The sequence below is a fragment of the Thalassophryne amazonica genome, chromosome 1 (genome assembly GCF_902500255.1).
Source record: "Thalassophryne amazonica chromosome 1, fThaAma1.1, whole genome shotgun sequence".
NCBI classification, from domain to species: Eukaryota; Metazoa; Chordata; class Actinopteri; order Batrachoidiformes; family Batrachoididae; genus Thalassophryne; species Thalassophryne amazonica.
Genome location: NC_047103.1, coordinates 26,191,012 through 26,208,198, shown reverse-complemented (window position 1 = coordinate 26,208,198; position 17,187 = coordinate 26,191,012). Strand labels below are relative to the sequence as shown.

The following is a 17,187-nucleotide window of genomic DNA, read 5'->3' as shown; positions in this document are numbered from 1 at the left end:
GTACGTTAGATTTTGTGACTAACGTTTGTACAGTCAGTAAATGTGGTGTCCCTCACACCTTATTATATTGAGCTGTACGTTAGTCATGTATCGGCTTCCACTGCAGTGGAGTTTTGTGAACTGGATGTTCCATGCCTGCAGGTTGGGAAGCTGATTAGTAATTAAGCCAGGAAGTGTTTGCTGTTTATGTACACCTTTGAGTGGTCTCTCTGTGTGTAGAGTGTGGACTCACATAATGGTTCCTTCTTTCACAGACTCGGTTTGTTGCGGCCACCTGGGGGGTGTCGGCGGGGTCCTTGGGTCTGAACGGCTTCTGGCTCCGGACCGTTAGCGCTGCTGGGAGCGCACCGTATCACCACCACGCCAGACCGCACACTCTTTTGTTGTTTTGTATCACATCACTGTTATGTATTAAATTCAGTTAGCCTTTGTACCGTGCTCTGCTTATTTCATACTGGGTCCTTCAAACGCTGGTCGGTTCTCCGAGCTGCGTCCGACACATAACAAGACTGGCCCCAACCGACAAGCCGTGGGAAACTACAACAGTTCCTCGGTTTTGCAAATTTTTACCGGAGGTTCATTAAGGGCTACAGTCAGGTAGTTAGCCCCCTGACAGCCCTGACCTCCCCAAAAGTCCCCTTCACCTGGTCGGATCGGTGCGAAGCCGCGTTTAGGGAGTTGAAACATCGGTCCTTGCCGCCAGTTTGTGGTTGAAGTGGATGCCTCTGACTTAGGGATAGGAGCCGTGCTGTCCCAGAGCGGGGAGTCCGACAAGGTCCTCCACCCTTGTGCCTATTTTTCTCGTGGGTTGACCCCGGCAGAGCGGAACTATGACATGGGCAATCGGGAACTTCTTGCGGTGAAGGAGGCTCTTGAGGAGTGGAGACATCTGTTGGAGGGAGCTTGGGAGCCGTTCACGGTTTTCACGGACCATCGGAACCTGGAGTATATCAGGACTGCCAAGCGGCTGAACTCCAGGCAAGCCCGCTGGTCACTGTTCTTTGGGCGTTTTGACTTCCGGATCACCTATCGCCCCGGGACCAAGAACCAGAGATCGGATGCCTTGTCCCGGGTACACGAAGACGAAGTCAAAACAGAGCTGTCGGATCCACCGGAATCCATCATACCTGAGTCCACTATCGTGGCCACCCTCACCTGGGACGTGGAGAAGACCGTCCGGGAGGCCCTGGCACAAAGCCCGGACCCAGGCACAGGTCCGAAGAACCACTTATACGTCCCACCAGAGGCCAGAGCTGCAGTTCTGGACTTCTGTCACGGTTCCAAGCTCTCCTGTCACCCAGGGGTGCGAAGAACCGTGGCAGTGGTCCGGCAGCGCTTCTGCTGGGCGTCCATGGAAGCCGACGTCCGGGAGTATGTCCACGCCTGCACCACCTGTGCCAGGGACAAGGCCGACCATTCGAGGTTCCAAGGTCTGTTGCAACCGCTCCCGGTGCCTCATCGCCCCTGGTCCCACATTGGCCTGGATTTTGTCACGGGCCTCCCGCCGTCCCAGGGCATGATGACCATCTTCACGGTAGTGGACCGTTTCTCCAAGGCGGCCCACTTCGTGGCCCTCCCGAAGCTCCCGACGGCCCAGGAGACTGCAAACCACGTCGTGCGTCTGCATGGGATACCAACAGACATTGTCTCAGATCGTGGTCTTCAGTTCTCCTCCCAGGTCTGGATGAGCTTCTGCAGAGAACTGGGGCCACCGTGAACCTCTCGTCCGGGTATCACCCACAGACGAACGGACAGGCAGAGCGGACCAACCAGGAACTGGAACAGGTCCTCCGCTGTGTTACATGCGCACCCGACAGCCTGGAGCAACCATCTGGCCTGGATCAAGTACGCACATAACAGCCAGGTGTCCTCTGCCACCGGCCTCTCCCCGTTTGAGGTGTGTTTGGGGTACCAGCCCCCATTGTTTCCCGTGGTGGAGGGAGAGGTCGGGGTGCCCTCGGTCCAGGCCCACCTACGCAGATGCCGTCGGGTGTGGCGTTCCGCCCGTTCTGCCTTGTTGAAGGCCCGGACGAGGGCCAAGGCCCATGCAGACCGCCGGCGTTCCCCGGCCCCTGCAAACCAGCCCAGGCAGGAGGTGTGTTTATCCATCAAGGACATTCCTCTCCAAGTGGACTCCCCGAAACTGAAGGACAGGTACATTGGCCCCTTCACAATCCTCAAAGTCCTCAGTCTGGCTGCAGTGAAGCTCCAACTCCCAGCTTCACTGCAGATCCACCCCGTGTTTAAATGTTTCCAGGATCAAACCGCACCACACCTCACCCCTCTGTGCTCCCGGACCGGCGCCACCTCCTGCCCGGATCATCGACGGGGAGCCCGCGTGGACAGTCCGCCGGCTCCTGGACGTCCGTCGTATGGGCCGGGGGTTCCAGTACTTGGTGGACTGGGAGGGGTACGGACCCGAAGAACGCTCCTGGGTGAAGAGGAGCTTCATCCTGGACCCGGCCCTCCTGGCCGACTTCTACGACCGACACCCCGACAAGCCTGGTCGGGTGCCAGGAGGCGCCCGTTGAGGGGGGGTCCTGTTGTGTGAGCCGCTGAAGAGGAGGTACTGCTGGCCCACCATTCAGAGGGCGCCCTGCCTGGAGTGCGGGCTTCAGGCACGAGAGGGCGCTGCCGCCTCACAGGACAGCCGAGAGTGACAGCTGTCACTCATTAACTCCAGACAGCTGTCACCAATCATCAACTCATCAACCACTCCATATAAGCTGGAAGACATCTCCACCCCGCTGCCGAGATATCGTTTGCCTTTGGAGGTAAAACTCTCAGCCGTATTCAGTAGGTGCTACTGAACTCGTAATTGTGTTCCTGTTTTGGAGGTGGAGGTGTCTTACCCACCATTAAGGAACTGTCACTGCTTGTTTTTGCTGGGTGTACACACACCCACACATAACTGTTTCTGCTTCCTGCCAGCAGTACCAGATCCGACAGCCAGAGACGGTGGCCACCTGGGGACTCGGAACTTGGCGGCTCCAGTATTCTCCGGGTTCGGTGGCAGTGGAAATCGTGTGAGATCCGGCTCTTCTCTGGACGGACGTCTTCTATCCTCGAGCCTACCCACACATCACCTTAGTATTTGACTCTGTCCAAATTCTGTATTTGTCTGTATTTCGTTGTGCATGCTTCACAACAGTAAAGTGTTGTATTTTTGGCTCATCTATTGTCAGTTCATTTACGCCCCCTGTTGTGGGTCTGTGTCATTACACTTTCACAACATATGGTTCATGTTACAGTGTTCCAGAAGGTCTTTAATGTAGTCCTTATAGCAGGGGGTCACCAACCCTTGCAACTCTCCCTACTTCACCCACCGCTACTTAAGTCAGGTGTGCTCAGCCAGTCAAGGAAAACATACAACTCCAAGACCAGGGTTGGTGATTCCTTGCTTTTATACCATCTTTGTTTTTCAGCCATCAGCCTGTTCTAGCCTCAGTGAGTTGGTACAGAGGACTTGGTGAGGCATGTGGATATTTTGCTCTATCCAGGGAACATGTTTTTCACCACTGCTGCTTCCATTTTTGACCCAACAAAACATTACACAACAAACCTTTTGCGCCTTTATTGGGGAGGGGTGTTCTTTCCAAAAATTTTTGAAAGTTTTGCATGGAATATGGAAGTATACATGGAATAAACCATAACAGTATAATTTTTGGGTCATGTGGTTCCAAAAACCCATATGGACGGAGTGTTTGAAAATTTCAAGTAACGCGTGTGTCGTATATGTGCTGTTGACGTAGAAAACCACTCTGTTGCTTAGAATTAGTTCATTGTAGCCATGTCATTCTTTACATGTGATGATTATACTCAACTTATGTTACTGAAATAAAAACTACATAGATTTTGTTTGTTACAATTGATCGTAACATATGTACTGAAATTAGGTTTTTTGTCAATTACTCTTAAAAAAACACCAGATAGGCTTATTGTTACTATAGAAGTTGAATATAAACTTGGGGTCAAGCAACATTTGGAGCCAAATTTCAAGTGTCTAGGTGCAGCGGTTCTCAATATATGACATTTTCGTTGATATTTTTGGCGATTTTTGAACCCGATATCTTCACTGGCTCCGTCCATATGGGTTTTAAGAACCAAATGACCCAAAATTTATCATGCTATGGTTTATTCCGTGTATATTTCCATATTCCATGCAAACATTTATAGATTTCCAAATTTTTTGAAATAACCCCCCTCCCTACCTTTATGTCTCTTCTCTTTCTTTGGATAAGTGAACTCCATGTCTAGTTTTCAATCATAGAAAAGCAACAACGCAAAGCTGTAGGTAGTTATGCCCCCCTCCCCCACCCCCAATATGTGTACCAAACACGCAGTTTGAAATGAACAATTTTTAGTTCCAACCTCCTATTTCCAAAGAATATCAAATGTTGCATCTCTTTATTCATGTTTTTAACCAAATAATAGTAAGCAAGTAAGTCCCTTCGGCTGCTCCCTTGTTTGCAGTCGGGGTCACCACAGCAAATCCAAGGTGGATCTGCATGTTGAATTGGCACAGGTTTTACGCCGGATGCCCTTCCTGACACAACTCCACATTACATGGAGAAATGTGGCAGGGGTGGGTTTTGAACCCAGAACCTTCTGCACTGAAACCAAGCGCATTAACCACTTGGCCGCCACCCCTACTTTTAACCAAATAATAATGATACGGAAAATTTTAAAAAAATATTTGAGCCTTACAGCTTTCATTTTTCTTATTTGGAAATTTACGTAAGGGCCAGATTGACTGAAGCTGCCAGCTTCACGTGCCTGCTGCTGAATGTCTCGAACTCTACTATACTTATGCCATATTGGGTAGTAATAGTCCCAGCCAGTTCGTCACGCAGACAAACATACAAACAAACAGATGTCCCAAACACCCTACCCACGCTCTCGCTGTCATCACCGTTGGTAGCCAGCAGCGGTACTGTAGCCAGCACTGCCAATATTTAGACAACTCATTCAGCTCACAACCAGCTTGACAAAATATAGCCATCTGCTTAATTTTCAAATACTAAATTATCTTATGCAGAGTTTGAAGTAAAACAACAATGCTCATTATCCGCGGTAATAAAGTCGGCAGTTTATTCAACAGCTGAAATCAGTGACATCATCTCTCTCTCTCACTGACGGGGCGGCTTACGCCAGTTTGCTCAGATGCTGCAAGCACGACGCTTTCACAGCAAGCACACTAATAAAAAACCCGTCAGTGCAACTGTCAAATGCAATCACCAGTGCACACTCAGGTGACAGCACAAGCCATAATTGAACAAGAAGAGAAAAGCATGTGCCCAGAGTGAGGTGATATTTTGCTGAGCACAGACAAAGTTGTATCTATAGAGTTGCAGATCAGTCGGATAAAAACACTGCTACAATAAATGATGCTGGAGGAAAAAAAAATCCACTACAAGTGATTTTTTTTCTATTCTGCAGTATATAAAAGGAAAAGTAATTTCTATATTTACTCTGCAATAGTGGAGCAGATAATGGTTTTGTCTCTATTGTTCCCAATAAACAAACAAGATTGCAGCAACAAGACATCTATCAATACATATTTCATATAAGATACTTGGAGGTATTTCAGTCTTCAAAGTATTTTTATTTTCCCATCTGGGTTAGCAGCTAGAAATATCAATGAATGAACGTCCCTTTGTACATGAAATGATGCTGCATCAGCTTGTTGTGTCAGGCAAATATGGTTTCACATGCTACCAAACTAGATATTTTCATGAAAAATAAATGAAAAACATCTGTGCATTCAGATAAATCAGTCACAATGTATTTATATGTTATCATAGAGTAAGTCAAAGTTACCAAAATATGAATTTATAAGAAAATTCTAACAACTTTATTTGTATTTCTTGGCTTCGGAAAAGCCCAGGCATGTGAATTCTAAGAGGCAGTGACTGAACAGTTTGTTAGATCACTAATAGCTAACTAGATAAACAATTAATTCATCATATAAGTCACAAGATTTAAAGGTTATATAATGTTATATAACCCTAACCCTAACCCTAAACCCTTTTAAATCTGATTAACTTTGGTGAACCAGAGCAATTCAAAAAGCAGCTCTGGGAGTGACATTGAGCAACCTGCATGGTGCCACGTTGACACCAGTGTGTGAGTATGTGTGTTGATTGGTAAATATGAGGCATTGCTGTAAAGCGCTTTGAGCATCTGCATCAGATGGAAATGCACTATTGCAATGCAGTTCATTATTTACTGCTGATGATGGATTAGGAGCAGGTGTGGTCGCCGGCCGGACAGACTTTTTGCACAGAAATGTACTAAATCAGAAAATGCAGTTCATTATTTACTGCTGATGATGGATTAGGAGCAGGTGTGGTAGTCAGCTGGACAGACTTTTTGCACAGAAATGTACTAAATCAGAAAAGGAAACCTATTTTCTGATCATTTCACAGTGGTTGCGCTCCAAACCCCGCAGAACTCTGCCAAAAAGAGTCTCTACTAATTTAGCTGTGAAAGAAAAACAGTACACACAGTGGACAGTCTGCAGGAAAAAAAGAAAATGCTTCAGGACAAAAACTTAGCCAATTTAAAATAATAAAACATTTTCTGACTGCTTAACAACTGTTATGTTCTAAAACTGGAAGAACTCTTCAAAAAGGATTCAATGTGAATGTAGCTGAAACAGACCATTGTTTTTTTTTTCTCGCTATCTCTTTCAGCCATGGCTGTCCAATACGTATGTCGTCTATGGGCAGAGGTGTCAAGTAACGAAGTACAAATACTTCATTACTGTACTTAAGTACACTTTTTAGGTATCTATACTTTACTCCATTACTTATTTTTCTGCCTACTTCTGACTTCTACTCATTACATTTTCACACAAGTATCTGTATTTTTTATTCCTTACATTTTAAAACAAACAGCCTCGTTACTCTTGGCTTCAGTTTAATGTTTATACAAATGCGAGGTCTGTGATGAAAAAAGCGGTTCTTTTTATTTTTTTCAAAAAATAAATGGATTTGATTCATATGTTTTTACGTCAGACCCTCGTGCGCATGCGTGAGTTTTTTCACGCGTGTCGGTGACGTCATTCACTTGTGGGCAGGCCTTGAGTGAGGAGTGCTCCACCCCGCCCGTCGGAATCTCTTTGTCTGAATAGCCGCTGCGGACGGCGCGCATTGCTTTATCAACATTTTTTCTGGACCTGTGAGGAATATCCAAGTGGACACTATTGGAGAAATTAAGCTGGTTTTCGGTGAAAAGTTTAACGGCTGATGAGAGATTATGGGGTGTTTCTGCCGGTGTAAGGACTTCCCACAGAGCGGGACGTCGCGCAGCGTTTCCAGGTGCCGTCGTCGGCCTCTTTCGACCTGAAAACATCCTAATTTAAGGCTTAATTCACCCAGGACGTCGTGAGAGAACAGAGAAGATTCAGAAGAGGCTGGCATGAGGACTTTATGCGGACATTCCACTGTTTAAGGACATTTTTTAATGAAAGACGTGCACCGAGTCGTTTTCATGACGACTCGGCGAATCTGTGTGCACCGTGACAGGAAAAACACCTCCGTGTTGAAAACCATTTGTAAAATTCAGGCGGCTTTTGATGGCTTTCAACAAGTGAGTAACTGAGAAATTGTTTAACAGCCTGGGCATGTTCCAACTTGCCCGTTAAGGTTTCCAACGGAGGTGTTTTTCCTGTCGCGACCCCCCGCGGTCGGGTCCGGCCCGACATGCGACTCTGCCCGCATGTTCTTTCATTACAAAATCTCCTTTAACAATGGAATGTCCGAATAAACTCCTCATGCCGACTTCTTCTGAAAGTTCTCTGTTCTCTGACGACTTCCTGGGTCAACAGAGCCTGAATTGTGGAAGTTTTCAACTTGAAACGGCGAGACGCTGCCGCCTCGAAGCGCAGATCGCCGTCAGGCAACGTGGGCCGTCCTTACAGCGACACTACCAGACCAAAATCTCTCATCAGCCGTTAAAATTTTTACCGAAAACCAGCTGAATTTATCAAATGGTGTCCACTCAGTTGTGCTTTACAGTTTTGAAAAAATTTTGATCAAACAAAGCAGCAGTCTCTGAGCCATTCATAAACAATGAAAAAACAATGAGAGGGTGGGCGACTCCTCACTCAAAGACTGCCCACAGGCAAATGACGCAACCGACAGGCGTGAAAAAACTCTCGCATTCCCACGAGGGTTCAAACATGTCTGATGTAATCACACGTGATTCAAATCCATATGGTTTTTGAAAAAAATAATAAGGTCCGTTACTTTTATCACAGACCTCGTATATATATATATATATTTCACGTCATGTGCACCTGTAATCAACTTTTCTGCAGCATGGCTTTGCTTTGAACCATGAACCAATCGAGGTTCGCAGATTGAAGCAATGCTTCGGTCGACTGCTTCGTTTATTTCTTTCCTTTGCTTCATCTTCCCCCGCTAAAACCCTAAAGAGCATACGTCTGTGAGTATTATTTACCTTTTCTATGTTAAACCGACCTGTTATGGTCTTCTGAAACAGTTGATAGATGTATTTTATAACTTAAAAACGGGAGCGATGCTAACACATTAGCATGTCCATGGCATTTTCAATGTTAAAACTTAGCATTAAGCAATTGCAGCTCTCATCACGTTCGGGTGCATTTGTTTTCAAATTGTAATATTTCTTAAATTTATTTTTGTTTATATATTAATAATCTAATGATTATTATATTCAGTTTTAGAGAAAGAGGCAAAAAGAACCTCAATAGAAACACAACAGAAAATATAAAAGCAACTAACAATGAACATACATAAATAAATAAATACATACAGAAATAAGTGTTTCCTGTGAACACCTAGTGACTCTTACACCTCCACTTCATCCCTGTCTTATTTAATGACAGTTTGTTTCGGTCAAACCATATTTTCAATGTTATTTACTTCAGTGATTTTCTCCAGAACTTTCTGCCAAACTGCTGCATCCTAGTAAGAGCAGAATACTACTGGAATGAATTTGAATAAGGAAAGTTGTGTTGTTGTTGTTTTTTTTTCCTTCACTAAATGGATGCTGCACTCACTGCAGTTTATTGTCTGGAATAGTCCCAGATTGCATTTCAGAGCTTCTAGAATTGAAACATTGGGCCACATGTAGAACGAATCAGTTTTTAAGTATAGTGGCATCTACCTTTTTTTTTTTTTTTTTTTTTTTTTTAAGGTTACTTTATACTTTTATACTTTAAGTAGGTTTTGGAGCACATACTTTTTCACTTTTACTTGAGTAAAGAGGTCAAGTTGATACTTCAACTTTTATCAGAGTGTTTTTAAACTGCATTATCTATACTTCTACTTAAGTAACAAAGGTGTGTACTTTTGACACCACTGCCTATGGGCCACCTTTGGCTCACACTCCCTTTATTTTGGCCCACTGTAAAAATTGACAAGTTCTCTGCAAATTAATACATTATTGTAAAGATGATCAGGATAGGCTGGAGCCTATTGCAGAAGTTAAAATGCATATTCATTATTTTGCAATTTTATTTGAAGTTTAAAATGTTCATTTTTTATATACTCTATTTTCCAGTATATAAGTCACAGGTTTTTACTAGTTTGGGAGGCCCCGCGATGTATATACTCTGGTGCGATTTACACTCTTCTTAAACTTCTTCATATCTACATGGGAGTGGTTGCACTCCCATGTAACACTGACATATGTTGCACTGACATATGCTGCATACAGAACCCTCAGAAGTTCCAAGAGTTTGACCTCTAGCTTTGGTTAAAATGCCTTGAACACCATGTTGGTCCGGGATCTTTGCTTCTAAACTCTTGAGGACCTTGAGCAACCCGAGGTACCTGAGCTAACATCACAGCCATGGCGCCCCCTTTGCAACTGGTGAGACATCAATGTTATTAATATTGAAAATGCAACTTTAAATTAATTTTAATAAGACATTAATGCTATATGCAATATATTCACATTCTGTGTACAATTAGTTAACTTTCCAACACCACACATTATCAAAAATATCTTTGAAAATTTACCTGATCTAAAAAAAAAAGCAGGCTGAAGGCAGCTGACACAAACAGACTCAAAAAGCTCACCAGGGTAGTTGGCTCATGTCCTGGGGCTTGAGCTGGAGTCTGTGGTGGAGGTGTCAGAGAGGAGGATGTTGAGGAAACTGCTCAACATCCAGGACACCACCTCCAACCCCCTGCATGCCACACTGACATCCTCTCAGAGCACCTTCAGCCATAGACTGAGACCACCGAGGTGCACCACAGAATGCCACAGGAGGTCTTTCCTACCTGTGGCAATCAGACTGTATAATTCCTCTCCCTTCTGCGCGATGAATACAAAATGAACGCTATTCAGTTACTCAGAATTATGTGCAATATTATCAAACATTTTACGCAGATGTCTTCCAGTCATTTCATATAAATTTGCTGTACTTATTGTAAAAAATCAAACCATAACAAATAAACAAAAAAATGTTTACTGTTTCGGTACTCTGGCAAAATAATTTCCTTTGGGATAAATAGTTATTTTATCTTTTCCAAGAAGTGGGGTTTTTTTTTTATGTCAGGTGTTATGAATGTCCGAGGGTTCTGAACACAGCAATAATTGATAAAGTAGCCCAAAAGGAATACATTTATTCCACCTTTTGCATTTTGCGGTGGTTCCTCAGCCATACACTGTCTACCAAATGCTAGTGCAGGCTGAGTTAGAGAACATTCATTTTTATGAAATAGAGGCCTGTACATAGTGTTTATCTACTACTATAAGCAACAGAATGGTCATCGCCATGTCCCAAGATTCTTCAAATGGAAAATCTCCACCTGGTGGCCATTTACCATTAATGCAGGTACAATAGAATATTGTTAAGAACTCTAGTCACATAAAAAGCAAGGAAGCATGAAAATAGAGGGCTGCATTGGGTTCGGGTCCCACTAGGTGCCATGGTACTCAACACAAATCTTGCATTTGCGGGCAGTTAGAACCTCACTGCAGGCGGGAGCAGGTGGTTAAAAATAAAAACTGCGGAAACAGAAGCGACAAGATTACTCAGTCAGCAAAGGAGAATAGTGTAAAGTATGCGTGTCCACATGCTACTTTCATCTTAAATAATTTAACAGGAGCAGAGCACATTACAGGAGAGAACAGCAAGGCACAGCGGAGTGCAGTGAGCCTGTTTCTCTGTGTCATAGTGCAGCGAGTTACTGTATGCCGTTATAAGGGCATGAACTGTTACATGAAACTGTCTTCAAACCGAAAACAACAAATAGCAACACTATTCGTGATCAGCGAATCAAAAGACATACAGGCCAGGGATTCAACAAGACAAAACAATCCCTTGAATTTCTTTATTAATAGCCTAAATGGCATGTTTACACAAAATCAATGCTTCTCTATTGTTGTGTGCTCAGCTTTTCATTGTTGCGCGTGTGACTGGACACACCCATTGCAGGAGCGGGTGGGACTGTAACACACACGTTGCAGGTGCGGGTGGGACTGTAACACACACGTTGCAGGTGCGGGTGGGAATGGTCAGAATGTCAGCGAGAGCAGGCATGAGTGGGATGAAGAATATAGTTCTGCACAGTGGTCTACATGAAAACCCACCATCAAGTGAAAACATGACGAAAGCAAAATGGTGGAACCTGCAAACTCACCACTAGATGGCACTAAGTCCTACACAGTGTAACTTTAAGATGAATGTCTGATTTTTTTCCCCAAACCTTATACTGATGTGGAAACTAGGAGAAATAAATCTCAAATGCCCGTAACAACAACTAGTGTGAAACACCTTGATGCAGCTTTGTTGTGATTTGGCGCTGTCTAATTAAAATAAATTGAATTGACAACAACAACAACAGCAAAAGTTGCAAATCAAAGCAGAAATGTGCTGCAACAGCAGCTTCAGCTTGTACTCACACCAAACTTCAAGAAACAACATTTTCATTCCTTTTATTAATATTTCCCTTTCCAGCATACAAGTTTTGATTATGTGGGTACTTTATGCCCCGCGGGCTCAGCTACAAACACAGTGATAAACAGAAACAACCTTACAAACAAGCTTCTTGATGCAAAAAGTCATCTCGCCGAACATCTATGGGGCAAACACGACTCAAATCAAAGCGACGCTGGGTTGTTATCTCAGCATACCAGAGCTCAATATACAGCTCTTTCCTCTGGCCGCGGCCCCGCGTCAGTATCAGTGCAGCTTCAATAATCAGACAGCTGACAGACGACAGAAGGTTTGAGGCTCCTGAGGCATTTTGGATGACTGTGTGCAAGTCTGTGGCTGTTAAAACTGAGCTTTTAGTTTCTTCTTTTTTCTTCATGCATGCCACAAATACACCATTATGGGATAAACTTACAATATTAGTGAAGGTGGATATTATTCGCAACTTTTCATCCATCACCGTCAAATCTGGTGTGCAGTTGGACAGAGATTAAGACCTCATTTGTCCTCTGCGGTGGCCTGAGGCTCAGACTGACTCTGGTCAGGACCGAGACATTGGTGTTGAGATCTTTGTGCCATTCAGTGTCACTAATTAATGCAAACATAACGCATCCTCACTCGACACCCGGCCGAAAGCTGCCATCTTCAATGGGCCTCTTCAAAACTATTTACAGGCTTACACAAAAGAAACACACACGAAAGCTTTAAAACTGGTCATTCAACCAAAATATATGAAATATTCAAAATTGATTTGGATTTGTTTCATTATAAAACATATTTTTGCGGATGACTTTCCCTCACTTTGTGACTTGTGATGTTGTCACATCCAAAAGCATTTAAACACAGCCAAATTTTGTAAATTTTCCCCACTACAATGAAACAATCTAATTCATGAGGTTTAACAAAAATATTGCATTATCGACTGAGGGGTGATAGCAAAGTGATTAGTGCGTTTGGTTTCAGCACGGAAGGTTAGCGGTTCAAGGCCCACCGGTGCCATTTCCCTATGTAATGTGGATTTGCGTCAGGAAGGGCATCCTGCATAAAATGTGTCCCAAATCAACATGCAGATCCACTTTGGTTGTGCTGTAGCAACCCTGAGTGAAAACAAGGGAGCAGCTAATGGGACTTACTTTTATAGCATTAGCCATTGAAGAATTTTGTGAGTTTGATCACAGATCTTCACTTTGTTTTTGCTTCATAACCACATACACATTTTCCAAAGTATGTAAAAAAAATGCCTCTTAAACAGGAAACAAATAAATGCAAGTCACACTGGAGTAACATATTTTATGCATGTGCAACTCACTTTTTAAAAAACATTTCCCTGGAGGCAAGTATACATAACAACATGCAGGAACTCAGTGCAGCACATGTTCACATCACATCCTGTGCTGTTACTTAACATAACAACACAATGGATGTTATTTGTTTAGTTTGGATAAAATAAATCATCAGATGGACGTGGATTATTTGCCCACAACAACTTGGAGAAGTGCACAATGGATTTATGCAGGAAGCCCTCCCCTTATGGTGTGTGCCATTAAGGACTGTTAAATTCCAAAAATAAGCAAGATGGATAAATACACATGCAATGGACAACATACTGGATGTTACTTGATGCAGTTTGGACAAAATATATCATCAGATGGATGCAGATTGCTGCTTGGCCCACAGCAACATGGAAAAGTAAACAGTGGTTTTATGCAGGAAGTCATCAGCTAGTGGTGTGTACCATGAAGACGGTTAAATTCCAAAAATAAGCAAGATAGGCAAATAAATGTGTGTTGAAAAACACATTGGATGGTATTTAATACAGTTGGGACAAAATAAATAATCAGATGTACACAGACAACATTGGAAGCACTACAATAAATTCATGAGTACATTTGGTTTGGTTCTTTAATTTGGGATTTTTTTGTGCTTTGTGGTACTGTACTTAATGTACAGTAATGTTCAGAATAATAGTAGTGCTATGTGACTAAAAAAAAATTAATCCAGGTTTTGAGTATATTTCTTAGTGTTACATGGGAAACAAGGTACTACAACCCCTGGCAAAAATTATGGAATCACCGGCCTCGGAGGATGTTCATTCAGTTGTTTAATTTTGTAGAAAAAAAGCAGATCACAGACATGACACAAAACTAAAGTCATTTCAAATGGCAACTTTCTGGCTTTAAGAAACACTATAAGAAATCAAGAAAAAAAGATTGTGGCAGTCAGTAACGGTTACTTTTTTAGACCAAGCAGAGGAAAAAAAAAATGGAATCACTCAATTCTGAGGAAAAAATTATGGAATCACCCTGTAAATTTTCATCCCCAAAACTAACACCTACATCATATCAGATCTGCTCGTTAGTCTGCATCTAAAAAGGAGTGAACACACCTTGGAGAGCTGTTGCACCAAGTGGACTGACATGAATCATGGCTCCAACACGAGAGATGTCAATTGAAAAAAGGAGAGGATTATCAAACTCTTAAAAGAGAGTAAATCATCACGCAATGTTGCAAAAGATGTTGGTTGTTCACAGTCAGCTGTGTCTAAACTCTGGACCAAATACAAACAACATGGGAAGGTTGTTAAAGGCAAACATACTGGTAGACCAAGGAAGACATCAAAGTATCAAGATAGAAAACTTAAAGCAATATGTCTCAAAAATCGAAAAATGTACAACAAAACAAATGAGGAACGAATGGGAGGAAACTGGAGTCAACGTCTGTGACTGAACTGTAAGAAACCGCCTAAAGGAAATGGGATTTACATACAGAAAAGCTAAACGAAAGGCATCATTAACACCTAAACAGAAAAAAACAAGGTTACAATGGGCTAAGGAAAAGCAATTGTGGACTGTGGATGACTGGATGAAAGTCATATTCAGTGATGAATCTCGAATCTGCATTGGGCAAGGTGATGATGCTGGAACTTTTGTTTGGTGCCTTTCCAATGAGATTTATAAAGATGACTGCCTGAAGAGAACATGTAAATTTCCACAGTCATTGATGATATGGGGCTGCATGTCAGGTAAAGGCACTGGGGAGATGGCTGTCATTACATCATCAATAAATGCACAAGTTTACGTTGATATTTTGGACAACTGAAAGGATGTTTGGGGATGATGAAATCATTTTTCAAGATGATAATGCATCTTGCCATAGAGCAAAAACTGCAAAAACATTCCTTGCAAAAAGACACATAGGGTCAATGTCATGGCATAGGGTCAATGTCAATGAGCAGATCTGATTTGATGCAGGTGTTAATTTGGGGGATGAAAATTTACAGGGTGATTCCATAATTTTTTCCTCAGAATTGAGTGATTCCATATTTTTTTCCTCTGCTTGGTCTAAAAACGTAACCGTTACTGACTGCCACAATCTTTTTTTCTTGATTTCTTATAGTGTTTCTTAAAGCCAGAAAGTTGCCATTTGAAATGACTTTAGTTTTGTGTCATGTCTGTGACCGGCTTTTTTTCTACAAAATTAAACAACTGAATGAACATCCTCTGAGGCTGGAGATTCCATACTTTTTGCCAGGGGTTGTAGTAGATTCAGTAGATTCTCACAAATCCAACAAGACCAAACATTCATGATATGCACACTCTTAAGGCTATAAAATTGGGCTATTAGTAAAAAAAAAGTAGAAAAGGGGGTGTTCACAATAATAGTAGTGTGGCATTCAGTCAGTGAGTTCATCAGTTTCGTGGAACAAACAGGTGTGAATCAGGTGTCCCCTTTGTAAGGATGAAGCCAGCACCTGTTGAACATGCTTTTCTCTTTGAAAGCCTGAGGAAAATGGGAGGTTCAAGACATTGTTCAGAAGAACAGCGTAGTTTGATTAAAACGTTGATTGGAGAGGGGAAAACCTATATGCAGGTACAAAAAAATTATAGGCTGTTCATCTACAATGATCTCCAACGCTTTAAAATGGACAAAAAAAACAGAGACGCGTGGAAGAAAACGGAAAACAACCATCAAAATGGATAGAAGAATAACCAGAATGGCAAAGGCTCACCCATTGATCAGCTCCAGGATGATCAAAGACAGTCTGGAATTACCTGTAAGTGCTGTGACAGATGCCGCCTGTGTGAAGCTAATTTATTTGCAAGAATCCCCCACAAAGTCCCTCTATTAAATAAAAGACATGTGAAGAAGAGGTTACAATTTGCCAAAGAACACATCAACTGGCCTAAAGAGAAATGGAGGAATATTTTGTGGACTGATGAGAGTAAAATAGTTCTTTTTGGGTCCAAGGGCCGCAGACAGTTTGTGAGACGACCCCCAAACTCTGAATTCAAGCCACAGTTCACAGTGAAGACAGTGAAGCATGGTGGTGCAAGCATCATGATATGGGCATGTTTCTCCTACTATGTGTTGGGCCTATATACTGCATACCAGGTATCATGGATCAGTTTGGATATGTCAAAATACTTGAAGAGGTCATGTTGCCTTATGCTGAAGAGGACATGCCCTTGAAATGGGTGTTTCAACAAGACAATGACCCCAAGCACACTAGCCAACGAGCAAAATCTAGGTTCCAAAACAACAAAATTAATGCCTCGCAGATGTGAAGAAATCATGAAAAACTGTGGTTATACAAGTAACTACTAGTTTAGTGATTCACAGGATTGCTAAAAAAGCAGTTTGAACATGATAGTTTTGAGTTTGTAGCATCAACAGCAGATGCTACTATTATTGTGAACACCCCCTTTTCAACTTTTTTTTTTACTAATAGCCCAATGTCATAGCCTTAGGAGTGTGCATATCATGAATGCTTGGTCTTGTTGGATTTGTGAGAATCTACTGAATCTACTGGTACCTTGTTTCCCATGTAACAATAAGAAATATACTCAAAACCTGGATTAATCTTTTTAGTCACATAGCACTACTATTATTCTGAAGACTATTGTATATTATTGCATTTAATCTTTTATCATTGGAGTTTATTTTGTTTAGTGCTTTTTTGGGAAGCCATGTGTTAAACCCCAAAACCTGAATCAGCTGCAATTCATGAATTATCTGCAAACCGTTAATTGCAAAACGTGAATACTGAAAAAAATATCTTGCAAAATGTGAATGCAGGTCTCACAAAATGTGAATATCATTCATTATATATACAGTTTAAGTAGTTTACAGATTTCAGTTTACGGATCAATTACTGCAGGTAATCTTGATCCCAATCTTTATCACCGTGAAAATGTTTTATTTTTTGGGTGGAGGGGGGTAGTCACTACAGCCATTGAGGCGGGGAGGTGAGCCCC

The 17,187-nt window shown here is 42.5% G+C and overlaps 1 protein-coding gene across 3 annotated transcripts in view; it reads right to left on the bottom strand.

The window, feature by feature from the left end:
* The window catches only part of LOC117507722 (dipeptidyl aminopeptidase-like protein 6), a 660,963-nt gene that overhangs the window by 60,404 nt on the left and 583,372 nt on the right, over nucleotides 1–17,187 (bottom strand). The gene's annotated exons all lie outside the window — the stretch shown is intronic.